The 26,759-nt window shown below is 46.7% G+C and overlaps 1 protein-coding gene and 1 long non-coding RNA gene across 2 annotated transcripts in view; one reads left to right on the top strand and one right to left on the bottom strand.

Annotated features, from left to right (window-relative positions):
- Positions 1-26,759, top strand: part of LOC134957057 (uncharacterized) — a 366,396-nt gene that overhangs the window by 210,243 nt on the left and 129,394 nt on the right. The gene's annotated exons all lie outside the window — the stretch shown is intronic.
- The window catches only part of HRH1 (histamine receptor H1), a 282,386-nt gene that overhangs the window by 169,870 nt on the left and 85,757 nt on the right, over positions 1-26,759 (bottom strand). The gene's annotated exons all lie outside the window — the stretch shown is intronic.

Genomic DNA, 26,759 nt, shown 5'->3' with positions numbered 1-26,759 from the left:
GACCGAGATTAACCGAGATGACACTTTGAAGAAAAAACGGCATCTCGGTCAAAATCGGGAGCTTAGTAAATATACCCCAGTGTATTAAGATAAATGTGAATCCGTTTTTGTTGCTAATAACAATAAGTCCAGTAGTGTCAATAACAATGAATGGTGGGGGATATATGTTCTAGGGGTATGGCGTCCCGTTCCCGCAGGTGCATATACTTACCCTTCTTCTTTTGAACTGTCTGAAGCCGCCGCTGGACAACCGGTCTCCGTTGCTCCCCGTCCAGGGCTCAGGTGGATGCTGTCACTCTGTGTGCAAGCCTGCACACTGATGCCTGGATCTTCCGGGACCACCGGTGACTGCAGCACTTCCGGGTACCGGCAACTTGGTAGAAGTGCACAGTCTCCGGCGCGCTGCAGCGCTGCCGATCACTCGACTTCACAGGCCTGTGAAGGAGACTAGGGTTGCGGTGCAGATGTTGTCAGCTTCTCTTCTCAGATAATCTTTGTGATGCAGTGTCCTCCAACGGGTTTCGGCCCTTAGAGGCCTTCCTCTGGGAGATAGGTTTGTACTGTGCACTGCACCCTAGTACGCTGTAGTACGCTGTAGTACCTTGGGCACGTGTGTAAAAGTGGTGTGACTCCGCACAGTGTGAGCCGAGCTGCCAGTTAAACAAAGAATAATATTGTTGCATAATTTGTTTGTACTGTTCTGTGCACTGCACCCCAAGTAAGCTCTGTACTCCAGTGTGCCTGCGGAAACGCGGTCTGCCTCCACATTGCGTGAGCCGAACTGCCAGTTAAAATATAAATAAATACAAATAAATTGTTGTAGAATTTGTTTGTACTGTTCTGCCCACTGCACTCCAGTATGCTGTTCCCCAGTGCGACTTTGCTCAAGGACAATTCCCTCTTGCACCACTTTTCATGTCTGCCACTGTTGTGTGGCAATGTTTCTTAGATGTGCTATAAACCGCTGTATGTTTTTCCGCTGCTTTGTTGCTCAGTAACCAGCCAACTTGCTGCAGCCTTTGTCCTAAAGTGGATGAAAACAATATTGTGAGCTGTGAGGTGCCCAAGATTGACTGGAAATTAATGTTATTGAGGTTAATTATACTCTAGGAACAAAAAAAAGACCAAAATGTGATTTTAGCTTTTTTTGTTGTAAATTTTTGGGGAAAAATCCAAATCCAAAACCAAAACCAGTCATGGACGAAATCCAAAACCAAAACTGGATGACGAATTAGAACCAAAACCAGCAAAACTGGTCCAGCCCACATCTCTAATTTATATTGTATCCCTGCGTTATGATTCCAAGAATGTAAGATACTTTGCATGTTCAATATAATTTATGCATTGTGTTCTGCTAACATGTTTGGGGAATATGAGATGGTAATATTCATACAAAATCTAAAGAATGTTTTCACAGACCTCTTAGGCTTAAGACACCTCTGGTCAGCAAAGACAGACTACTTAGGGGTCTATTCATGAAGCAATGAAAAGTGTGGAGTAGTGAGCCAGTGGAGAGGTTGCCCATGGCAACCAATCAGCATTGAAGTAACATTTATAATTTGTATACTATACAATTGCACGGAGTAGCTGATTGGTTGCCATGGGCAACTTCTCCAGTGGCTCACTTCTCCACTTTTTTCACTTCTTCATGAATAGAACCCAATGATTGTCTTAATAAACTAACACTATATTATCTACAAAGGTTTCGTGTTGTGCCTAAAGCCACAGTATATATTTTGTTAGACAGAATATAAAAAAATACATATTTTTGTTGATATACTGCATATAGGTGGTTATTCCGAGTTGATCGCTAGCTGCATTCGTTCGCTGTGCAGCGATGAGGCAAAAAAATGGCACTTCTGCACATGCGTATGCGCCGCAATGCGTACGCACGTTGTACTATTGCAACGAACAATGTAGTTTCACACAAGGTCTAGCGAAGCTTTTCAGACACACTGCTGGTCGCAGAGTGATTGACATGAAGTGGGCGTTTCTGGGTGTCAACTCACCGTTTTCAGGGAGTGTTCGGAAAAACGCAGGCGTGCCAGGAAAAATGCAGGCGTGGCTGGGTGAACGCAGGGTGTGTTCATGATGTCATAATAGGAACTGAATAATTTGAAGTGATCGCAAGCGCTGAGTAGGTATTAAGCTACTCTAAAACTGCACAAAAAAAGTTTGCCGCCGCTCTGTGATCCTTTTGTTTGCACTTCTGCTAAGCTAAAATACACTCCCAGTGGGAGGCGGCATAACGTTTGCACGGCTGCTAAAAACTGCTAGAGCGTGAACATCTCGGAATGACCACCCTAGCCTGTATACTGTATATAGCCTATTGGGAAGTTGTCACAATACTGTAGGTGCACGGCAGATGTGAAAGTGAATATTAGGCAACACAGAAGCTTCTTCCCAGGCTCACTTCTCCACTCTTTTCACTGCTTCATGAATAGACCTCTTAAAGTTCTTTTCTCTTACGTCCTAGAGGATGCTGGGGTCCACATTAGTACCATGGGGTATAGACGGGTCCACTAGAAGCCACTGGCACTTTAAGAGTTTGAGAGTGTGGGCTGGCTCCTCCTTCTATGCCCCTCCTACTAGACTCAGTTTAGAAAATGTGCCCGGAGGAGTCGGTCACAGCTAAGGGAGCTCCTAGAGCTTATTTAGTTTATTATTTTTCTAAGAGTAAAGTTAGGCACAGGGAGGCTGCTGGCAACAGCCTCCCTGCTTCGTGGGACTTAGGGGGGGGGGGGGGAGTAGTGTCAACCCTGAGGGGTTTTGAGCCACTATCTCCGCTGACAGGACATTAGCTCCTGAGGGTGATGATCGTTAGCCGCCCCAGGTGACCGCTTACTCCCGCAGCATGCCGCCACCCACTAACAGAGCCAGAAGAATTCTGGTGGCGAGTGAGTCACTGGCCCCCTCAGCAAGCGAGGAGCCGGTGTGAAGATGGCAGCAACAGGGTGGGAGCACAGTATTAACTGTGCTTCGGAGGCTCAGTGGTACATAGTGCGGCGCTGTGAGGGGCGCCCTGAGCCAGCGCCGATACCCTACACTGGTCAGCAAGACTGTCAGGGACCTCGGTTACACTGCCAGCAGAAATCCTCTGGCCAGCATAAAGAATTGAAGAGCGGGAAGCAGCGCCATGTTCTGGGGGCGGAGCTTCTCCTCAGAGCGGACCCAGCAGTGTTCAGCGCCATTTTCCTGTCTGCAGATCCTCTACAGAGACGCTGACAGGGAGAGCTGTCCCTCCAAGCAACTCCAGCTATCCTGTTCGGTACCAGGGGGTTGTAGAAGGGGGGGAGGCTGTGTAAATACTATGTAGTCTATTAAGGTACACAGTAAGCGCTAGGTAGTTGTATTATATCTACCTCAGTAAGCACTGTGTGTGGGTTGGCTCCAATCTCTGTGTCTCTCTGTGGCATAATTGGGGGGAAACTGTGTCTGACATTTCCCTGTGTGTGTGTGGGTGTTTGTTGTCTCACATAGCCATGTCTAGGGACTCTGTGTCATATGCTGCAGAGGATGTTTCCTCTCAGGAGGGATCCATTCCGTGTTCACAGGAATGTAATGTTTTGTCTCAGACCCCAATTAATGAGCCTGAATGGTTGTCCTCTATTAAGGGGATGATCTCTCAGATCTCTAAGGGTAGCTCATACTGAGACTGAAACTCAGGTGTTAAAGAATTCTATGGCAGTTTGGTCAGGTTCTGTTCCTATTCCTGCAAAATCCCCATGTATGTTCCCACAGAAACGTGCACTTGCCCACATTATGCAAGATGACACGGATACCGACTCTGATAAAGCAGATGGTGATGGGGACGTGCTGAGGGGAGTGGCATCCCTTGCAAAGGGGGTGCATCTCATGACTGAGGCCATTAGAGATGTATTAAACATTAATGACACGCCACATGAGCAGGTTGAGGAGGCTTACTTCACTGACAATAAGAAAGCCTCGCTAACCTTCCCTGCGTCAAAAGAATTAAACGCTATATTTGAAAAATCCTGGGAAAACACGGAGAAAAAATTCCAGATCCCAAAAAGGGTTCTGGTTCTTTTCCCTTCCCTGAGGAGGATAGGAAAAAATGTGAAAACCCACCCATAGCTGACGCATCTGTCTCCAGACTGTCTAAAAAGGTGGTTTTACCTGTTCCTGGATCTACCGCGTTAAAAGAACCGGCTGATCGTAAGGTTGACACTACGCTCAAATCCATATACACTGCTTCAGGAGTGGCATTAAGGCCCACTATTGCCTGTGCATGGATTTCTAAAGCCATAGTAAAGTGGTCAGGCGCGTTACTAGAGGACTTGGATACAATGGATAGAAGTGACATTGAATTGTTTCTACGTAACATACAAGATTCTGCGGGGTTCATGGTAGAATCCATGAAGGACCTGGGGACGCTGACTGCACGGATATCTTCCATGTCGGTATCAGCTCGCAGGGGACTCTGGCTACGCCAATGGTCTACAGACGCGGAATCCAGGAGAAGTGTGGAGAATCTACCTTACACAGGAAAGCGTTGGATGCGTGGATCTCCACGGCAACCGCGGGTAAGTCACCTTTCCTTCCCTCTGCTACACCTTCTACGAAGAAACCATTTTCTTCAGCTGTGTCGCAGTCTTTTCGGACCGCTAAGGCAAAAAAGTCCAAGCCTCCTACCACTTTCTTTAGAGGTGGTTGTGCAAAATCTAAAAGCCTGCACCCGCAGGATCCCAGGACCAGAAACCTGCTTCTGGTTCCTCAAAATCCTCAGCATGACAGTGGACCGCACAGCCTGGAGGACGGCCTGGTGGGTGCGAGACTCAAACGTTTCAGACACGTCTGGGTGTCGTCCGGCCTGGCTCCCTGGGTACAGGATATTGTGTCCCAGGGGTACAGACACGTCTGGGTGTCGTCCGGCCTGGCTCCCTGGGTACAGGATATTGTGTCCCAGGGGTACAGGATATTGTGTCCCAGGGGTACAAAAACTCCCGCCTCACCGATTCTTCAAATCAGGCTTGCCAGCTTTGCTGACAGACAGAGCTATCCTAAGGGAGGCCATCCTAAAATTGGAAAAGTCACAGGTCATTGTCCCAGTTCCACCTCATATGCAAAACAAGGGTTATTATTCAAACCTTTTCGTGGTACCGAAACCGGATGGTTCGGTCAGACCAATTTTGAACTTGAAATCGATGAACCCTTACCTGAGGGTGTTTAAATTCAAAATGGAGTCTCTCAGAGCAGTGATTTCAGGTCTAGAGGAGGGAGAGTTCCTGGTATCCCTGGATATCAAGGATACGTACCTCTAATTCCGATTTGGCCACCACACCAGGCTTATCTCAGATTTGCACTGTTAGACAGTCACTATCAATTTCAGGCACTGCCATTCGGCCTCTCCACAGCACCGAGGGTGTTCACCAAGGTGATGGCTGAGATGATGGTTCTCCTCCGCAGACAGGGGGTGAACATAATCCCATATCTGGACGATCTGCTGATAAAGGCATCACCGCAGGAGACGTTATTACAGTCCATTGTTCTCACGACCCATCTGCTCAGGGAACACGGTTGGATACTGAACCTTCCAAAGTCACATTTGGAGCCGACAAGGAGATTGTCTTTTCTGGGGATAATCCTCGACACGGAAGTGCAGAGGGAGTTTCTGCCGGAGGAGAAAGCGTTGGTGATTCAAACAATGGTCCAGGATGTCCTGAAGGCAACCCGGCTATCGGTTCATCAGTGCATTCGCCTTCTGGGGAAGATGGTTGCCTCCTACTAGGCTCTACAGTACGGAAGGTTTCATGCTCGGTCCTTCCAACTGGATCTCCTAGACAAATGGTCGGGTTCTCACTTACACATGCACCAGAGGATACGTCTGTCGCTGAAAGCCAGGATTTCACTCCTCTGGTGGCTGCGAATGCCTCACCTTCTGGAGGGCCACAGGCTCGGGATTCAAGACTGGGTCCTTCTTACCACGGATGCAAGTTTCCGGTGCTGGGGCGCAGTCACTCAGGGGGAAACCTTCCAAGGAAGGTGGTCAAGCCTGGAATCCAGTCTTCAAATCAACGTTCTGGAACTAAGAGCTGTCTACAACGTCTCCAAGCGGCTCATCTTATGCGAGATCGAGCCATTCAAGTACAGTTGGACAATGTAACGACGGTGGCCTACATAAACCGACAGGGCGGAACAAAGATCAGAGCTGCAATGTCGGAGGTAACAAGAATTATCCTCTGGGCAGAAAAGTATGCGGTGGCGCTGTCTGCAATCTTCTTTCCGGGAGTAGACAACTGGGAAGCGGACTTCCTCAGCAGACACGATCTCCATCCAGGAGAGTGGGGACTCCATCCGGGGGTGTTCACGGAGGTAACAGATGTTTGGGGTGTACCTCAAATAGACATGATGGCCTCTCGTCTCAACAAGAAGCTTCGGAGGTATTGTTCCAGGTCGAGGGACCCGCAAGCCATGGCGGTGGACGCCCTAGTGACTCCATGGGTGTTCCAGTCAGTGTACGTGTTTCCTCCACTTCCACTCATTCCAAGAGTTCTAAAGCTCATCAGGAGAACAAGAGTTCAGGCAATCCTCATTGCGCCAGACTGGCCAAGAAGGGCTTGGTACGCGGATCTTCTGGATCCACTGCTAGAAGAGCCGAGGCCTCTTCCTCTTCGAGAGGACCTGCTGCAGCAGGGGCCATTCGCTTATCAAGACTTACCGTGGCTACGTTTGACGGCATGGAGGTTGAATGCCAGATATTAGCTCGGCTGGGCATTCCGAACAAAGTTATTCCTACCCTGATACAGGCTAGGAAAGGAGTAACGTCTAAAGATTTCCATTGTATTTGGAAAAAATATGTATCTTGGTGTGAGTCCAAGAAGTTTCCTATGGTGGAGTTTCAACTGGTATGGTTTCTTCTCTTCCTGCAAGCAGGTGTGGATAAGGGCCTGCAGTTGGGATCCGTAAAGGTCCAGATTTCGGCCCTATCCATTTTCTTCCAGAAACAATTGGCTTCCCTCCCTGAGCTTCAGACTTTCTTGAAAGGGATTCTGCACATCCAGCCTCCCTTTGTGCCGCCTACGGCGCCCTGGCATCTTAATGTGGTGTTACAGTTCCTCCAATCGGATTGGTTCGAACCTCTACCGGAGGTTGAGGTCAAGTTTCTCACGTGGAAGGCTGTCACTTTGTTGGCCTTAGCTTCTGCTAGACATGTGTCGGAGTTGGGGGCTTTGTCTTGTAAGAGCCCCTACTTGATCTTCCATGAAGATGGAGCGGAGCTCCGGACACGTCAGCAGTTCCTTCCGAAGGTTGTGTTGGCATTTCATATCAACCAACCTATTGTGGTGACAGTTGCGACTTACTCCTCATTTTCATCAAAGTCCTTGGATGTTGTATGGGCTATGAAAAATAAGATTTTACTTACCGATAAATCTATTTCTCGTAGTCCGTAGTGGATGCTGGGGACTCCGTCAGGACCATGGGGATTAGCGGCTCCGCAGGAGACAGGGCACAAAAATAAAGCTTTAGGATCAGGTGGTGTGCACTGGCTCCTCCCCCTATGACCCTCCTCCAAGCCTCAGTTAGGATACTGTGCCCGGACGAGCGTACACAATAAGGAAGGATTTTGAATCCCGGTTAAGACTCATACCAGCCACACCAATCACACCGTACAACTTGTGATCTGAACCCAGTTAACAGTATGACAACGTAGGAGCCTCTGAACAGACGGCTCACAACAGTAACAACCCGATTTCTTTGTAACAATAACTATGTACAAGTATTGCAGACAATCCGCACTTGGGATGGGCGCCCAGCATCCACTACGGACTACGAGAAATAGATTTATCGGTAAGTAAAATCTTATTTTCTCTAACGTCCTAGTGGATGCTGGGGACTCCGTCAGGACCATGGGGATTATACCAAAGCTCCCAAACGGGCGGGAGAGTGAGTGCGGATGACTCTGCAGCACCGAATGAGAGAACTCCAGGTCCTCTTTAGCCAGGGTATCAAATTTGTAGAATTTTACAAACGTGTTCTCCCCCGACCACGTAGCTGCTCGGCAGAGTTGTAATGCCGAGACCCCTCGGCAGCCGCCCAGGATGAGCCCACCTTCCTTGTGGAATGGGCCTTGACAGATTTAGGCTGTGGCAGGCCTGCCACAGAATGTGCAAGTTGAATTGTGCTACAAATCCAACGAGCAATCGTCTGCTTAGAAGCAGGAGCACCCAGCTTGTTGGGTGCATACAGTATAAACAGCGAGTCAGATTTTCTGACTCCAGCCGTCCTTGAAATATATATTTTCAATGCCCTGACAACGTCCAGCAACTTGGAATCCTCCAAATCGCTAGTAGCCGCAGGCACCACAATAGGCTGGTTCAGGTGAAACGCTGACACCACCTTAGGCAGAAAATGAGGACGCGTCCGCAGTTCTGCCCTGTCCGAATGGAAAATCAGATATGGGCTTTTATACGATAAAGCCGCCAATTCTGACACTCTCCTGGCTGAAGCCAGGGCCAGTAGCATGGTTACTTTCCAAGTAAGATATTTCAAATCCGCCGATTTGAGTGGCTCAAACCAATGGGATTTGAGAAAATCCAAAACTACATTAAGGTCCCACGGAGCCACTGGGGGCACAACCGGGGGCTGTATATGTAGTACTCCTTTTACAAAAGTCTGGACTTCAGGAACTGAAGCCAATTCTTTCTGGAAGAAAATCGACAGGGCCGAAATTTGAACCTTAATGGACCCCAACTTGATGCCCATAGACAATCCTGTTTGCAGGAAATGTAGGAATCGACCCAAATGAAATTCCTCCGTGGGAGCCTTCCTGGCCTCACACCACGCAACATATTTTCTCCAAATGCGGTGATAATGTTGTGCAGTCACCTCCTTCCTGGCTTTTACCAGTGTAGGAATGACCTCTTCCGGAATGCCTTTTTCCCTTAGAATTCGGCGTTCAACCGCCATGCCGTCAAACGCAGCCGCGGTAAGTCTTGGAATAGACACGGTCCCTGCTGAAGCAGGTCCCGTCTTAGAGGTAGAGGCCACGGATCTTCCGTGAGCATCTCCTGAAGTTCCGGGTACCAAGTTCTTCTTGGCCAATCCGGAGCCACGAGTATCGTTCTTACTCCCCTTTGCCGTATAATTCTCAGTACTTTTGGTATGAGAGGCAGAGGAGGAAACACATACACTGACTGGAACACCCACGGCGTTACCAGAGCGTCCACAGCTATTGCCTGAGGGTCTCTTGACCTGGCGCAATACCTGTCCAGTTTTTTGTTGAGGCGAGACGCCATCATGTCCACCTTTGGTTTTTCCCAACGGTTCACAATCATGTGGAAGACTTCTGGATGAAGTCCCCACTCTCCCGGGTGTAGATCGTGTCTGCTGAGGAAGTCTGCTTCCCAGTTGTCCACTCCCGGAATGAACACTGCTGACAGTGCTATCACATGATCTTCCGCCCAGCGAAGAATCCTTGCAGCTTCTGCCATTGCTCTCCTGCTTCTTGTGCCGCCCTGTCTGTTTACGTGGGCGACTGCCGTGATGTTGTCCGACTGGATCAACACCGGCTGACCCTGAAGCAGGGGTTTTGCCAGGCTTAGAGCATTGTAAATCGCTCTTAGCTCCAGTATATTTATGTGAAGAGACATCTCCAGGTTTGACCATACTCCCTGGAAGTTTCTTCCCTGTGTGACCGCTCCCCAGCCTCTCAGACTGGCATCCGTGGTCACCAGGACCCAGTCCTGTATGCCGAATCTGCGGCCTTCTAACAGATGAGCACTCTGCAACCACCACAGAAGAGACACCCTTGTCCGTGGCGATAAGGTTATCCGCTGATGCATCTGCAGATGCGATCCGGACCATTTGTCCAGCAGATCCCACTGAAAAGTTCGTGCGTGGAATCTGCCGAATGGGATTGCTTCGTAAGAAGCCACCATCTTTCCCAGGACTCTTGTGCATTGATGCACAGACACTTTTCCTGGTTTTAGGAGGTTCCTGACAAGTTCGGATAACTCCTTGGCTTTCTCCTCCGGAAGAAACACCTTTTTCTGAACCGTGTCCAGAATCATTCCCAGGAACAGCAGACGTGTTGTCGGGGTCAACTGAGATTTTGGAAAATTCAGAATCCACCCGTGTTGTTGCAGCACTACTTGGGTTAGTGCTACTCCGTCCTCCAGCTGTTCTCTGGACCTTGCCCTTATCAGGAGATCGTCCAAGTAAGGGATAATTAATACGCCTCTTCTTCGCAGAAGAATCATCATTTCGGCCATTACCTTGGTAAAGACCCGAGGTGCCGTGGACAATCCAAACGGCAGCGTCTGAAACTGATAATGACAGTTTTGCACCACGAACCTGAGGTACCCTTGATGTGAAGGGCAAATTGGGACATGCAGGTAAGCATCTTTTATGTCCAGGGACACCATAAAGTCCCCTTCTTCCAGATTCGCTATCACTGCTCTGAGTGATTCCATCTTGAAACTGAATTTTTGTATGTACAGGTTCAAAGATTTCAGATTTAGAATAGGTCTTACCGAGCCGTCCGGCTTCGGTACCACAAATAGCGTGGAGTAATACCCCTTTCCCTGTTGTAGGAGGGGTACCTTGACTATCACCTGCTGAGAAAATAGCTTGTGAATGGCTTCCAATACCGTCGCCCTGTCTGAGGGAGACGTTGGCAAAGCAGACTTTAGGAACCGGCGAGGGGGAGACTTCTCGAATTCCAACCTGTAACCCTGAGATACTACCTGCAGGATCCAGGGGTCCACCTGTGAGCAAGCCCACTGCGCGCTGAAATTCTTGAGTCGACCCCCCACCGTTCCTGAGTCCGCTTGTAAAGCCCCAGCGTCATGCTGAGGGCTTTGCAGAACCCGCGGAGGGCTTCTGATCCTGGGAAGGAGCTGCTTGCTGCCCTCTCTTACCCTTTCCTCTGCCTCGGGGCAGATATGACTGTCCTTTTGCCCGCTTCTTATAGGACCGAAAGGACTGCGGCTGAAAAGACGGTGTCTTTTTCTGTTGGGAGGGGGTCTGAGGTAAAAAGGTGGATTTCCCGGCAGTTGCCGTGGCCACCAAATCCGATAGACCGACGCCAAATAATTCCTCCCCTTTATACGGCAATACTTCCATATGCCGTTTGGAATCCGCATCACCTGACCACTGTCGTGTCCATAAACTTCTTCTGGCAGATATGGACATCGCACTTACTCTCGATGCCAGAGTGCAAATATCCCTCTGAGCATCTCGCATATAAAGAAAAGCATCCTTTAATTGCTCTAAAGTCTGTAAAATACTGTCCCTATCCAGGGTATCAATATTTTCAGTCAGGGAATCCGACCAGACCACCCCAGCACTGCACATCCAGGCTGAGGCGATGGCTGGTCGCAGTATAACACCAGTATGTGTGTATATACTTTTTAGGGTAGTTTCCAGCCTCCTATCAGCTGGATCCTTGAGGGCGGCCGTATCAGGAGACGGTAACGCCACTTGTTTTGATAAGCGTGTGAGCGCCTTATCCACCTTAGGGGGTGTTTCCCAGCGCGCCCTAACCTCTGGCGGGAAAGGGTATAATGCCAATAACTTTTTTGAAATTAGCACTTTTCTATCTGGATTAACCCACGCTTCATCACATACATCATTCAATTCCTCTGATTCAGGAAAAACTACAGGTAGTTTTTTCACCCCCCACATAATACCCCTTTTTGTGGTACTTGTAGTATCAGAGATATGCAAAGCCTCCTTCATTGCCGTGATCATATAACGTGTGGCCCTACTGGAAAATACGTTTGTTTCTTCACCGTCGACACTAGATTCAGTGTCCGTGTCTGGGTCTGTGTCGACCGACTGAGGTAAAGGGCGTTTTACAGCCCCTGACGGTGTCTGAGACGCCTGGGCATTTACTATCTTGTTTTCCGGCCGTCTCATGTCGTCAACTGATTTTTGTAATGTGCTGACATTATCACGTAATTCCATAAACAAAGCCATCCATTCCGGTGTCGACTCCCTGGGGGGTGACATCACCATTACCGGCAATTGCTCTGCCTCCACACCAACATCGTCCTCATACATGTCGACACACACGTACCGACACACAGCAGACACACAGGGAATGCTCTATTGAAGACAGGACCCCACTAGCCCTTTGGGGAGACAGAGGGAGAGTTTGCCAGCACACACCCAAGCGCTATAATATATATGGGAACAACCCTATATAAGTGTTGTATCCTTATAGCAGCTTAAATATAGTAATATCGCCCAAAAAAGTGCCCCCCCTCTCTGTTTTACCCTGTTTCTGTAGTGCAGTGCAGGGGAGAGTCCTGGGAGCCTTCCTCACAGCGGAGCTGAGCAGGAAAATGGCGCTGTGTGCTGAGGAGAATAAGCCCCGCCCCCTATTTCGGCGGGCTCTTCTCCGGAGTTTGTGAGATCTGGCAGGGGTTAAATACATCCATATAGCCTCAAGGGCTATATGTGATGTATTTTTAGCCATAAAAAGGTATTATACATTGCTGCCCAGGGCGCCCCCCCAGCGCCCTGCACCCTCCGTGACCGCTGTGTGAAGTGTGCTGACAACAATGACGCACAGCTGCAGTGCTGTGCGCTACCTCAGGAAGACTGAAAAGTCTTCTGCCGCCTGCTTCTGGACCTCTTCCATCTTCGGCATCTGCAAGGGGGGTCGGCGGCGCGGCTCCGGGACGAACCCCAGGGTGAGACCTGTGTTCCGACTCCCTCTGGAGCTAATGGTGTCCAGTAGCCTAAGAAGCCAATCCATCCTGCACGCAGGTGAGTTCACTTCTCTCCCCTAAGTCCCTCGATGCAGTGAGCCTGTTGCCAGCAGGACTCACTGAAAATAAAAAACCTAAAAACTTTTTCTAAGCAGCTCTTTAGGAGAGCCACCTAGATTGCACCCTGCTCGGACGGGCACAAAAACCTAACTGAGGCTTGGAGGAGGGTCATAGGGGGAGGAGCCAGTGCACACAACCTGATCCTAAAGCTTTATTTTTGTGCCCTGTCTCCGGCGGAGCCGCTAATCCCCATGGTCCTGACGGAGTCCCCAGCATCCACTAGGACGTTAGAGAAATCTATGTGAAGAGGACTGCTCGTCACAGAAAATTGGACTCTCTGTTTGTCCTGTATGAACCCAAGAAACTTGAGTGTCCTGCTTCTAAGCAGACGATCTCTCACTGGATCAGGTTCATTATACAGCATGCGTATTCTACGGCAGGATTGCTGTGTCCTACGTCGGTTGAGGCCCACTTTACTCGTAAGGTGGGTTCTTCCTGGGCGGCTGCCTGGGGTGTCTCGGCTTTACAGCTTTGCCGAGCGGCTACTTGGTCTGGGTCGAACATGTTTGCAAAGTTCTACAAGTTCAATACTTTGGCATCTGAGGACCTGAAGTTTGGTCAGTCAGTTCTGCAGGAACCTCCGCGCTCTCCCTCACGTTCTGGGAGCTTTGGTACATCTCCATGGTACTAATGTGGACCCCAGCATCCTCTAGGACGTAAGAGAAAATAGGATTTTAATTACCTACCGGTAAATCCTTTTCTCGTAGTCCGTAGAGGATGCTGAGCGCCCGCCCAGCGCTTCGTGATCCTGCAGTGGTTACTTAGTACAGTACTGCTTAGTTCATGGTTAAGTACTGTCTTGTTACTTGGTTAAGTAATATTGTTCAGCCATTGCTGATTTTTCAAGCTTAGCTTGGTTTGCCTTGTACGTGTGAGCTGGTATGAATCTCGCCACTATCTGTGTAAGATCCTTCTCTCGAAGTTGTCCGTCTCCTCGGGCACAGTTTCTAGGCTGAGTCTGGTAGGAGGGGCATAGAGGGAGGAGCCAGCCCACACTTTCAAACTCTTAAAGTGCCAGTGGCTCCTAGTGGACCCGTCTATACCCCATGGTACTAATGTGGACCCCAGCATCCTCTACGGACTATGAGAAAAGGATTTACTGCTAGGTAATTAAAATCCTATTTTTATTCTGAAAAATAGTACTCAGACAGATAAGGGGTAAATGCATCCGTCTATTACTGTGCTGGGGGCCGGCCAGCCACTGGCGTTCACTGGTACAATGAATAAAGTTTTTTCTTATTGAGATGTCATAATGTCACGTGGCCGCACTGCTGTTAGACAGAAGGGGGGGTGGGGCTGGGTGTAGGGGCTGAACAGACAGAAGAGGGCTTGCTGGAAAGACAGTAGGGGTGCTGGCTGGTGAGACAGAAGGGGCTGGCCAAAAAGACAGTAGGGATGCTGGCTGGAAAGGCAGAAGGGGGTATGGATGAAGAAGCAGAAAGGGTGCTGGTGTGAGAGACAGAATGGGGGCTGGCTGGCGAGACAGAAAGAGTGCTGGCTCATTAGACAGAAAGGGGGGCTGGATGGAGAGACAGATAGGGGTGCTAGCTGGTGAGACAGAAGTGGTGCTGGCTGGAGAGGTAAGAAAGCAGGGCTGGAATGAGAAACAGAAAGGGTGCTGGCTGGAGAGGCAGAAGAGGGGCTGTATGGAGAGACAGAAAGGGCGCTGGCTGGTGAGACAGAAAAGGGGGCTGGATGGATAGATACAAAAAGATTCATATGGGAAAAAATCTTGTTGACAACCTTCATCTAAAAACAAAACCCAGTACAGTACATAACAAATAACCTAACACAACCAATTTAAACTCCTGCAAGAATAGGTCGGTGCACAACTTTATAATTCTGACTCTAAATGGCTTTCTAAAACAATGTAATATAGATTATTAATGCTTTTTGCTGTTGAGTCAGTGTGCAAATGCTTTGAAGTGCCTTATAATGAGCAGCTAAGTGGCTGAGATTGGTTATGAGGGCACAGTCGCCATGGCAAAGCCTCTTTATCATTAGCAATGCAAAGTTCTCCTTCAGTCCATGCTAATGCTTACGTAAATTAATAACTGGAGTTGACAACCCCAACAGAAACCTGACCAATATGAATGTCGTGCTGTTTGTAGCGTTATATAAGGACTACAGGGAAAACACTTTTTCTTAACGTAAGTCAAAATTCGAGATCTAGACTTGAACCAAGCCTTATTCAATAGATGGTAATTATCTTTGGGACCAGGGATTGTAAATGTATTATTTTAATTCTAATTTTGTGAATATCCAAGTGATATTGCCAAATTCCGTAACCACATTGTTAAATTTGACTTATACCCCTTTCACACCGCAGCTTTAACCCGGTAAATTGCAGATTTTTAAGACTTCCAAAACGGTTCTAGCTGCAGTGTGAAAGGGCCACCTTGAATTTACCGTTTTCAAAATACCGGTATTTTGAAACGGTTAAAAAGCATGGTCGAACACGATTCAGACCCGTTTCATTGTGCAGTGTGAAAGGCTCAGAAGCGGTATTTCCAAGCCACAGAAGGTGATAGGCTGTCTCCATGTGTGATGTCACCAGGCAGAAGCAGGAAATTAACTGGAGGAAACTAGTGATGAGCGGGTTCGGTTCGTCGGAATCCGAACCCCCCGAACTTCACCCATTTTACACAGTTCCGAGGCAGATTCGAATCTTCCCGCCTTGCTCGGTTAAACCGAGCGCGCCCGAACGTCATCATCCCGCTGTCAGATTCTCGCAGATTCGGATTCTATATAAGGAGCCGCGCGTCGCCGCCATTTTTCACTCGTGCATTGGAAATGATAGTGAGAGGACGTGGCTGGCGTCCTCTCAGTTTTATTCAGGTGGCTGCAAATATCTGTGCTCACTGCTTTACTGTGGGGACTGGGGACCAGCCGTATTATATAGGAGGAGTACAGTGCAGAGTTTTGCTGACCAGTGACCACCAGTATTATACGTTCTCTGCCTGAAAAACGATCCATATCTGTGCTCAGTGTGCTGCATATATCTGTGCTCACACTGCTTTATTGTGGGGACTGGGGACCAGCAGTATTATATAGGAGGAGTACAGTGCAGAGTTTTGCTGACCAGTGACCACCAGTATTATACGTTCTCTGCCTGAAAAACGCTCCATATCTGTGCTCAGTGTGCTGCATATATCTGTGCTCACACTGCTTTATTGTGGGGACTGGGGACCAGCAGTATTATATAGAAGGAGTACAGTGCAGAGTTTTGCTGACCAGTGACCACCAGTATTATACGTTCTCTGCTTGAAAAACGCTCCATATCTGTGCACAGTGTGCTGCATATATCTGTGCTCACACTGCTTTATTGTGGGGACTGGGGACCAGCAGTATTATATAGGGGGAGTACAGTGCAGAGTTTTGCTGACCAGTGACCACCGGTATTATACGTTCTCTGCCTGAAAAACGCTCCATATCTGTGCTCAGTGTGCTGCATATATCTGTGCTCACACTGCTTTATTGTGGGGACTGGGGACCAGCAGTATTATATAGGAGAAGTACAGTGCAGAGTTTTGCTGACCAGTGACCACCAGTATTATACGTTCTCTGCCTGAAAAACGCTCCATATCTGTGCTCAGTGTGCTGCTTATATCTGTGCTCACACTGCTTTATTGTGGGGACTGGGGACCAGCAGTATTATATAGGAGGAGTATAGTGCAGAGTTTTGCTGACCAGTGACCACCAGTATTATATGTTCTCTGCCTGAAAAACGCTTCATATCTGTGCTCAGTGTGCTGCATATATCTGTGCTCACACTGCTTTATTGTGGGGACTGGGGACCAGCAGTATTATATAGGAGGAGTACAGTGCAGAGTTTTGCTGACCAGTGACCACCAGTATTATACGTTCTCTGCCTGAAAAACGCTCCATATCTGTGCTCAGTGTGCTGCATATATCTGTGCTCACATTGCTTTATTGTGGAGACTGGGGACCACCAGTATTATATAGGAGGAGTACAGTGCAGAGTTTTGCTGACCAGTGACCACCAGTATTATACGTTCTCTGCCTGAAAAACGCTCCATATCTGTGCTCAGTGTGCTGCATATATCTGTGCTCACACTGCTTTATTGTGGGGACTGGGGACCAGCAGTATTATATAGGAGGAGTACAGTGCAGAGTTTTGCTGACCAGTGACCACCAGTATTATACGTTCTCTGCCTGAAAAACGCTCCATATCTGTGCTGCATTGTAGTATATAGTAGGAGTACAGTGCATAATTTTGCTGACCACCAGTATATAATATATAGCAGTACGGTACAGTAGGCCACTGCTCTACCTACCTCTGTGTCGTCAAGTATAATATCCATCCATACCTGTGGTGCATTTCAGTTTTGCACAGTTTGCTGACCACCAGTATATAATATATAGCAGTACGGTACAGTAGGCCACTGCTCTACCTACCTCTGTGTCGTCATGTATACTATCCATCCATACCTGTGGTGCATTTCAGTTGTGCGCAGTATATATAGTAGTAGGCCATTGCTATTGATACTGGCATATAATTCCACACATTAAAAAATGGAGAACAAAAATGTGGAGGGTAAAATAGGGAAAGATCAAGATCCACTTCCACCTCGTGCTGAAGCTGCTGCCACTAGTCATGGCAGAGACGATGAAATGCCATCAACGTCCTCTGCCAAGGCCGATGCCCAATGTCATAGTAGAGAGCATGTAAAATCCAAAAAAACAAAAGTTCAGTAAAATGACCCAAAAATCAAAATTAAAAGCGTCTGAGGAGAAGCGTAAACTTGCCAATATGCCATTTACGACACGGAGTGGCAAGGAACGGCTGAGGCCCTGGCCTATGTTCATGGCTAGTGGTTCAGCTTCACATGAGGATGGAAGCACTCATCCTCTCGCTAGAAAACTGCAGTGCCACTCCTAGATGGGCCAGGTGTTTGTGTCGGCCACTTGGGTCGCTTAGCTTAGTCACACAGCTACCTCATTGCGCCTCTTTTTTTCTTTGCATCATGTGCTGTTTGGGGACTATTTTTTTGAAGTGCCATCCTGTCTGACACTGCAGTGCCACTCCTAGATGGGCCAGGTGTTTGTGTCGGCCACTTGGGTCGCTTAGCTTAGTCACACAGCTACCTCATTGCGCCTCTTTTTTCTTTGCATCATGTGCTGTTTGGGGACTATTTTTTTGAAGTGCCATTCTGTCTGACACTGCAGTCCCACTCCTAGATGGGCCAGGTGTTTGTGTCGGACACCTGGGTCGCTTAGCTTAGTCACACAGCTACCTCATTGCGCCTCTTTTTTTCTTTGCTTCATGTGCTGTTTGGGGACTATTTTTTTGAAGTGCCATCCTGTCTGACACTGCAGTGCCACTCCTAGATGGGCCAGGTGTTTGTGTCGGCAACTTGGGTCGCTTAGCTTAGTCACACAGCTACCTCATTGCGCCTCTTTTTTTCTTTGCATCATGTGCTGTTTGGGGACTATTTTTTTGAAGTGCCATCCTGTCTGACACTGCAGTGCCACTCCTAGATGGGCCAGGTGTTTGTGTCGGCCACTTGTGTTGCTTAGCTTAGCCATCCAGCGACCTTGGTGCACCTCTTTTTTTCTTTGCATCATGTGTTGTTTGGGGACTATTTTTTAAATCTGCCATCCTGTCTGACACTGCAGTGCCACTGCTAGATGGACCAGGTGTTTGTGTCGGCCACTTGGGTCGCTTAGCTTAGTCATCCAGCGACCTCGGTGCAAATTTTAGGACTAAAAATAATATTGTGAGGTGTGAGGTGTTCAGAATAGACTGAAAATGAGTGGAAATTATGGTTATTGAGGTTAATAATACTATGGGATCAAAATGACCCCCAAATTCTATGATTTAAGCTGTTTTTGAGGGTTTTTTGTAAAAAAACGCCTGAATCCAAAACACACCCGAATCCGACAAAAAAATTTCAGGGAGGTTTTGCCAAAACGCGTCCGAATCCAAAACACGGCCGCGGAACCGAATCCAAAACCAAAACACAAAACCCGAAAAATTTCAGGTGCACATCACTAGAGGAAACACAGAGAAGCATTTTATTATACAGAATAGAGATGTGCACCGGAAATTTTTCGGGTTTTGTGTTTTGGTTTTGGATTCGGTTCTGCGGACGTGTTTTGGATTCGGACGCGTTTTGGCAAAACCTCCCTGAAAATTTTTTGTCGGATTCGGGTGTGTTTTGGATTCGGGTGTTTTTTTTTAAAAAACCCCCTCAAAAACAGCTTAAATCATAGAATTTGGGGGTCATTTTGATCCCATAGTATTATTAACCTCAATAACCATAATTTCCACTAATTTCCAGTCTATTCTGAACACCTCACAATATTATTTTTAGTCCTAAAATTTGCACCAAGGTCGCTGCATGACTAAGCTAAGCGACCCAAGTGGGCGGCACAAACACCTGGCCCATCTAGGAGTGGCACTGCAGTGTCAGACAGGATGGCACTTAAAAAAATAGTCCCCAAACAGCACATGATGCAAAGAAAAAAAGAGGTGCACCAAGGCCGCTGGATGGCTAAGCTAAGCGACCCAAGTGGCCGGCACAAACACCTGGCACATCTAGGAGTGGCACTGCAGTGTCAGACAGGATGGCACTTAAAAAAATAGTCCACAAACAGCACATGATGCAAAGAAAAAAAGAGGTGCACCAAGGTCGCTGGTTGGCTAAGCTAAGCGACCCAAGTGGCCGGCACAAACACCTGGCACATCTAAGAGTGGCACTGCAGTGTCAGACAGGATGGCACTTAAAAAAATAGTCCCCAAACAGCACATGATGCAAAGAAAAAAAGAGGTGCACCAAGGTCGCTGGATGGCTAAGCTAAGCGACCCAAGTGGCCGGCCTCTCTCCACATTTTTGTTCTCCATCTTTTAATGTGTGGAATTTTATGCCAGTAATATATCAATAGCAATGGCCTACTGTACCGTACTGCTATATATATATATATATATATATATATATAAAAGAAAAAGGATTCTAGTGGGAGCCAATTTGCCTTTAGGATAATTTTAAAAATTATTTATTCATGTACATACTGGCATTTACAACTTAAACATCCATCTAATAAGTACAAATTACTAAAAATTCTATATAATAGTATAACAGTTCTATGTATAAAAATCTTTCAATTTAAGAGGGGATTTCACAGTCAGGTGATCACAATCAGAATTTTGAAGGGATATATCTCCAACCAGAAGTTTGTGGTGAAGGCTTTTTTGTCCAAAATCACGAAACCCAACGCGTTTCGTCCGTTAGGACTTCATCAGGGGTTAACAATCTATATAGTTACAGAGGGAAATACATGGATCAATACATATTCAAGGATATTCCAAATCCACATAATTATCTCAGCGAATACCATTCCAGATAAAATACAAATAGGTATACATACCAATTTTTTTGATAGATTGGATTACCAATGGTTTGGACAGGTTAGAGCTCAATATTATATCCAATCTCAAGTACGTTTTCAATTTATTTGGTATCTGGAATATTACCATTATAATAATTATAAAAATTATAAAAATTATACATATATATACAATAAACCAAAAAACAAATAGAAATGATGGAAAAAATGGAAAATTGTGGAAAATGAGAGGGAAGAGGGAATCAAGGAGTGTGGACTTAGTAATAGAGTTCCAAATTCTTGTCAGGTATAATAAATTCTCCTTAGTTGTATTTATTTTTTATATATATAAGTTATGTGAACCTACCTATCAAAAGACGTAGGATTTATCACCATTAATATTGTACCCATTAGAATATAATTAAGGGGTTTATAATGACAACCCCTACTCAAGGGTTCATAATGAGATTCTCAATAACCCAATATAAGTATATACAATACAGTGTGATCTAATATGTAGTACATACCTAAATGGATTTCATCATAATAAAGAATGACATTTTAGGTCGAAATTAGTTGAAGTTACATTCCCTAAAAGAATAAGGGCAAAGGAACATTTCTTTACCATTCATGTATAACATACAGATGTTATTTAAAAGTATTATTGTTATGTCCGTTTTAACAAGGACAGAACCAGCGATATTCTTTACAGTTTGAGTTTAACATACAATTATGCTCACTTTTATATAGATATATACTGGTGACTAGCAAAATTCTGCACTGTCCTCCTACTATATACTGCGCACATCTACAATGCAGCACAGATATGGATAGTATACTTGACGACACAGAGGTAGAGCAATGGACTAATGTACCGTACTGCTATATATATACTGGTGGTCAGCAAAATTCTGCACTGTCCTCCTACTATATACTGCGCACAACTACAATGCAGCACAGATATGGATAGTATACTTGACGACACAGAGGTAGAGCAATGGACTACTGTAACGTACTTCTATATATATATATATATATATATATACTGGTTGTCAGCAAAATTTTGCACTGTCCTCCTACTATATACTGCGCACAACTACAATGCAGCACAGATATGGATAGTATACTTGATGACACAGAGGTAGAGCAATGGACTACTGTACCGTACTGCTATATATATATACTGGTGGTCAGCAAAATTCTGCACTGTCCTCCTACTATATACTGCACACAACTACAATGCAGCACAGATATGGATAGTATACTTGATGACACAGAGGTAGAGCAATGGACTACTGTACCGTACTGCTATATATATATATATACTGGTGGTCAGCAAAATTCTGCACTGTCCTCCTACTATATACTGCGCACAACTACAATGCAGCACAGATATGGATAGTATACTTGACGACACAGAGGTAGAGCAATGGACTACTGTACCGTACTGCTATATATATATATATATACTGGTGGTCAGCAAAATTCTGCACTGTCTTCCTACAATGCAGCACAGATATGGAGCGTTTTCAGGCAGAGAACGTAGATATTTGCAGCACACTGAGCACAGATGTTTGCAGCACACTGAACAGTGAACACAGAAACTGAGAGAACGCAGCCACGTCCTCTCGCTATCATCTCCAAAGCACGAGTGAAAATGGCGGCGACGTGCGGCTCCTTATATAGAATACGAATCTCGCGAGAATCCGACAGCGGGATGATGACGTTCGGGGGCGTTCTGGTTAACCGAGCAAGGCGGGAAGATCCGAGGCTGCCTCGGAACTGTGTAAAATGGGTGAAGTTCGGGGGGGTTCGGATCTCGAGGAACCGAACCCGCTCATCTCTAATACAGAATACAGTTTAAAATGGCAAATTGGAGTGATGAGGAGGTTAGGGAGCTGCTTAGGATCAGAGGGGATGAAGAAATATGTAGACAAATCACTGGGACAGTGAAGGATGCAGTAATTTACAAAAACATGGTAAAAATGCTTGAAGCTGCTGGGTTCCATCGTACGACTAGCCAAATTATTAATAATTAATTAATAATTATTAATAATGTGTGGGCCAGAAAAGTCCATTTATAATGACAACCACTGTTTTCTATGGGTGAAACGGGTTCAGTGTGAAAGGTACCAAAACGGTAATGAAATGGTAATATACTGGTTACAACATGCAATGTGAAGGGGGTTTAACTGTTCAGACCCGTTTTAAGAACCGTTTAAAGAACCGTTTCAAAAGCAGGGTTTGCGATGTGAAAGCAGCATTAAATAGACCAATGATGTTTAGAAAAGGAACCTCTATCACACTTGGTAAAAATAATATTTTGTTTTCACTCTGGAGATAAACACAAATTTGGCAGAAGTTGTTCCCTTTTCTTAGTACGAATGTTCTTTTTTATTTTTACCAGGTGTATGTGCTTGAAATGCTAATATAGAAAAGAGTCTTTCAACTATGACGTTCCCCTAAAGTTTCATCTCAGGAGTACAAAAGATTTAGTGACAGATAAATGATTTCCGTATGCAAACATGTAACTTACTGTGTGTAATAGTAAAAACAACAAACCAAAAACAAACCAAAACCTCTGAATACTTTTGGCGTGGTATCCAATTAGATCCGATCCATTTTTGGCGGGTAAAAATGGACAGATATCACGATCAATGACCGATGGTCAATATCACGGTATCCAACTAGGGTCCATTTTCATCGGGCGAAAGCAGCCCCACGATCACGCGAAAACACATGAGATCGGGGATCTCATGTGTTATTGCAGCTTCGGCAGTGGATTATGTACTGGCATCAGTATGCTAATAGGATAGCCCCCGGCTATACAATTTCCTACGGATAATTGGATACCCCCCTAAGAGTGAGTGTTGCATTTAATATTATTTTAATCTGTTTATCAGAATAGTACCTGATTTCACTGTGGAAATGTGCAGAATGGGATTTCAGTCTATAGAAATGATTGAAATGGGACAAAGAGATGGAGGAGGTACATTTTTTCAGGACACTGCGGCCCGGCGGAACAGTGTTTGAATAGAAAGAATACAAACAGTGGTAGTTGCTCAATCATTCCTGGAGATAATTATATATCAGGTGCTAGAAAAGTGGAAGGGCCACGAACAAACAGCAGACAGAAAAGGAGGGTGCTCCCCCCCTCTTCCCCCCCCGGTATCCCCCCAGCACACTAAAAATTACCTATAACAATACCTGAACCTTTCTGGTAATAGAATTTCAGAGAAATTGGTCACGTGCGTTTGCAAAGACATGTTTAGCTGCTGGCCGCATCATGGCTTCTCCGATATCAGCAGTCCTAGCACTACATAATAGCAGTGCTCACATAGGACCATGTGATTTGTCTACAGTAAGACCTCTTGATAAAGGCTCATAAAAAATGCATCCAGACAGAGGGATAGCTTTCCTGGGAGCCATGTCCTTGTAGTGGTAATGGAAGATCCTGGGGGTGGCTCCCAGGTAAGCTAGCCTTCTGTCTGGATGCATTTTGTATGAGCCTTTATCATGAGGCCTTACTGTAGACAAATCACATGGCCCTATGTGGGCACTGCTATTATGTAGTGTTAGGACTGCCGATTTCAGAGAAGCCTTGACGCGGCCAGCAGCTAAATATGCCTTTGCAAACGCATGTGACCAATTTCTCTGAATTCTATTACCATATAGGTTCAGGTATTGTTACAGGTAATTTTCAGTGTCCTGGGGGGATACGGGGGGGTTAAAAGCACCCCCCTCTCTGTCTGCTGTTTGAATAGCAAGAATGCCTCAATTGTCACCTATCCTGGTTTTGTGGAGGAGAAGCAGTGTGTACAGGAAGAGCACAGATGCTTGCAGCACAGGTGTATCTATAATGGGTGCAGGGTGTGTGGGCCCCCACCGCACACCCATATATCATTACTTACCTCTCCAGAGCCCTATGTCGGGGCTGCAGCAGAAATCACCAAGATAATGGTGGGGTGGCCATTTTCCCAGTGATTTGTGCATGTGCAGTAGAGATAAGTCTTCATATTCAGGGCAGGTGCTATATATCTGGAGATCTGCAACCTGTCTGCGAGTATACTGTACTATGAGAGGAGGTGGCCCGCATGGAGTCTGTATATGGCCCCTTCCTCCCTTACTCTGCATCTGCCTAGCATAGTATGTAGTTTGGGGGTCAATCTGACCTGAACGCTCGCTGCAGTTCTTCGCAGCGCAGCGTTCAGGTCAGAACTGCGCATGCACCAGCGCCACAGTGCGCCAGCGCATGGCTGACAGCCGATGTCTGTCATTGCATAGCGATTGCCTCTGCCTGATTGACAGGCAGAGGTGGTAACTGGGTGGGGGCGGCACGGTGGCGTTTGGCTGCCATTTTGTGGGCGCAATGCGGCCAACGCAGGCGTGGCCGGACCGTGCAGGAGGTGGGCCGCAGCTGCTGCATGACGTCACACGCAGTTGCTGCGAGCCGGGCAGTGACGAGTAGCTCTCAGCCAGCACGCAAAAGCTGTACTAGCTGGGAGCTACTCCTGAAGTACAAAAGCATCGCCAGTGTGCAATGCTTTTGTACTTCAGCGACGGGGCAGTGACTGACATGCGGGGCAGGCTAGCCCTGTGCTGGGCGTCCCTCCACATGTCTGTGTTCCTGATCGTAGTTGTGCTAAATTTAGCACAGCTACGATCAACTCGGAATGACCCCCTATGTACACTGATGTACCTTTATTTGTGGAAATGTGCAGAATGGGATTTCAGTCTATAGAAATTATTGAAATGAGTCAAAGATGGAGGAGGTACATTTCTTCAGGACACTGCGGCCCGCAGGCGGGACAGTGTTTGAATAGCAGGAATGTTGGGAGGTATGGTTAAATAGTGGTGTTAGGTTTACATTTAGAATTAAGGTTAGGCACTAGGGGGAGGGTTAGGGCGAAGTCTTTGGGGGGAGGGGATCAGTTAGGGTTATTCTGTAGGAGGGATGGATTAGGGTTAGTCTGCAGGTGGCGCAGGTTAGGCTGCGGGAGGGGACATTTAGGGTTAAGCTGAGGGAGGGAACAGTTAGGGTTAGGCTACGTGAGGGAAGGGTTAGGCTTAGGCTGTGGGAGGGGATGGTTAGGGATAGGATTAAGGTTAAAATACTCACTAGGATCCACCTGGATTTTGAATGTCGGGGTGAAGCTGTTCCGGCCAATAATACCAACCCCTTTTAATTGGAATGCTTATAAAAAGTACACTATATGGCGTACAAAGTACATTAAAATAGTATTAAATGTTCATGATCATCATGTAATTAATGTTTAATGCAAAAAATGAAATGCTGCAAAAATAAGAATTTACTTACCGATAATTCTATTTCTCGGAGTCCGTAGTGGATGCTGGGGTTCCTGAAAGGACCATGGGGAATAGCGGCTCCGCAGGAGACAGGGCACAAAAAGTAAAGCTTTAGGATCAGGTGGTGTGCACTGGCTCCTCCCCCTATGACCCTCCTCCAAGCCAGTTAGGTACTGTGCCCGGACGAGCGTACACAATAAGGGAGGAATTTTGAATCCCGGGTAAGACTCATACCAGCCACACCAATCACACCGTACAACTTGTGATCTAAACCCAGTTAACAGTATGATAACAGCGGAGCCTCTGAAAAGATGGCTCACAACAATAATAACCCGATTTTTGTAACTATGTACAAGTATTGCAGATAATCCGCACTTGGGATGGGCGCCCAGCATCCACTACGGACTCCGAGAAATAGAATTATCGGTAAGTAAATTCTTATTTTCTCTATCGTCCTAGTGGATGCTGGGGTTCCTGAAAGGACCATGAGGATTATACCAAAGCTCCCAAACGGGCGGGAGAGTGCGGATGACTCTGCAGCACCGAATGAGAGAACTCCAGGTCCTCTTTTGCCAGGATATCAAATTTGTAGAATTTTACAAACGTGTTCTCCCCTGACCACGTAGCTGCTCGGCAGAGTTGTAATGCCGAGACCTCTCGGGCAGCCGCCCAAGATGAGCCCACCTTCCTTGTGGAATGGGCCTTAACCGATTTAGACTGTGGCAGGCCTGCCTCAGAATGTGCAAGTTGAATTGTGTTACAAATCCAACGAGCAATCGACTGCTTAGAAGCAGGCGCACCCAACTTGTTGGGTGCATACAGTATAAACAGCGAGTCAGATTTTCTGACTCCAGCTGTCCTGGAACATATTTTCAGGGCCCTGACAACTTCTAGCAACTTGGAGTCCTCCAAGTCCCTAGTAGGTGCAAGGCACCACAATAAGCTGGTTCAGGTGAAACACTGACACCACCTTAGGGAGAGAACTGGGGACGAGTCCGCAGCTCTGCCCTGTCCGAATGGACAAACAGATATGGGCTTTTTTGAGAAAAAACCACCAATTTGACACTCGCCTGGTCCAGGCCAGGGCCAAGAGCATGGTCACTTTTTATGTGAGATGCTTCAAATCCACATATTTGACTGGTTTTAAACCAATGTGATTTGAGGAATCCCAGAACTACGTTGAGATCCCACAGTGCCACTGGAGGCACAAAAAAGGGGTTTGTATATGCAATACTCCCTTGACAAACTTCTGGACTTCAGGAACTGAAGCCAATTCTTTCTGGAAGAAAATTTACAGGGCCGAAT

The sequence above is a fragment of the Pseudophryne corroboree genome, chromosome 9, assembly GCF_028390025.1.
Source record: "Pseudophryne corroboree isolate aPseCor3 chromosome 9, aPseCor3.hap2, whole genome shotgun sequence".
Taxonomy (NCBI): Eukaryota; Metazoa; Chordata; class Amphibia; order Anura; family Myobatrachidae; genus Pseudophryne; species Pseudophryne corroboree.
This window is presented reverse-complemented; position numbering and strand designations above follow the sequence as displayed.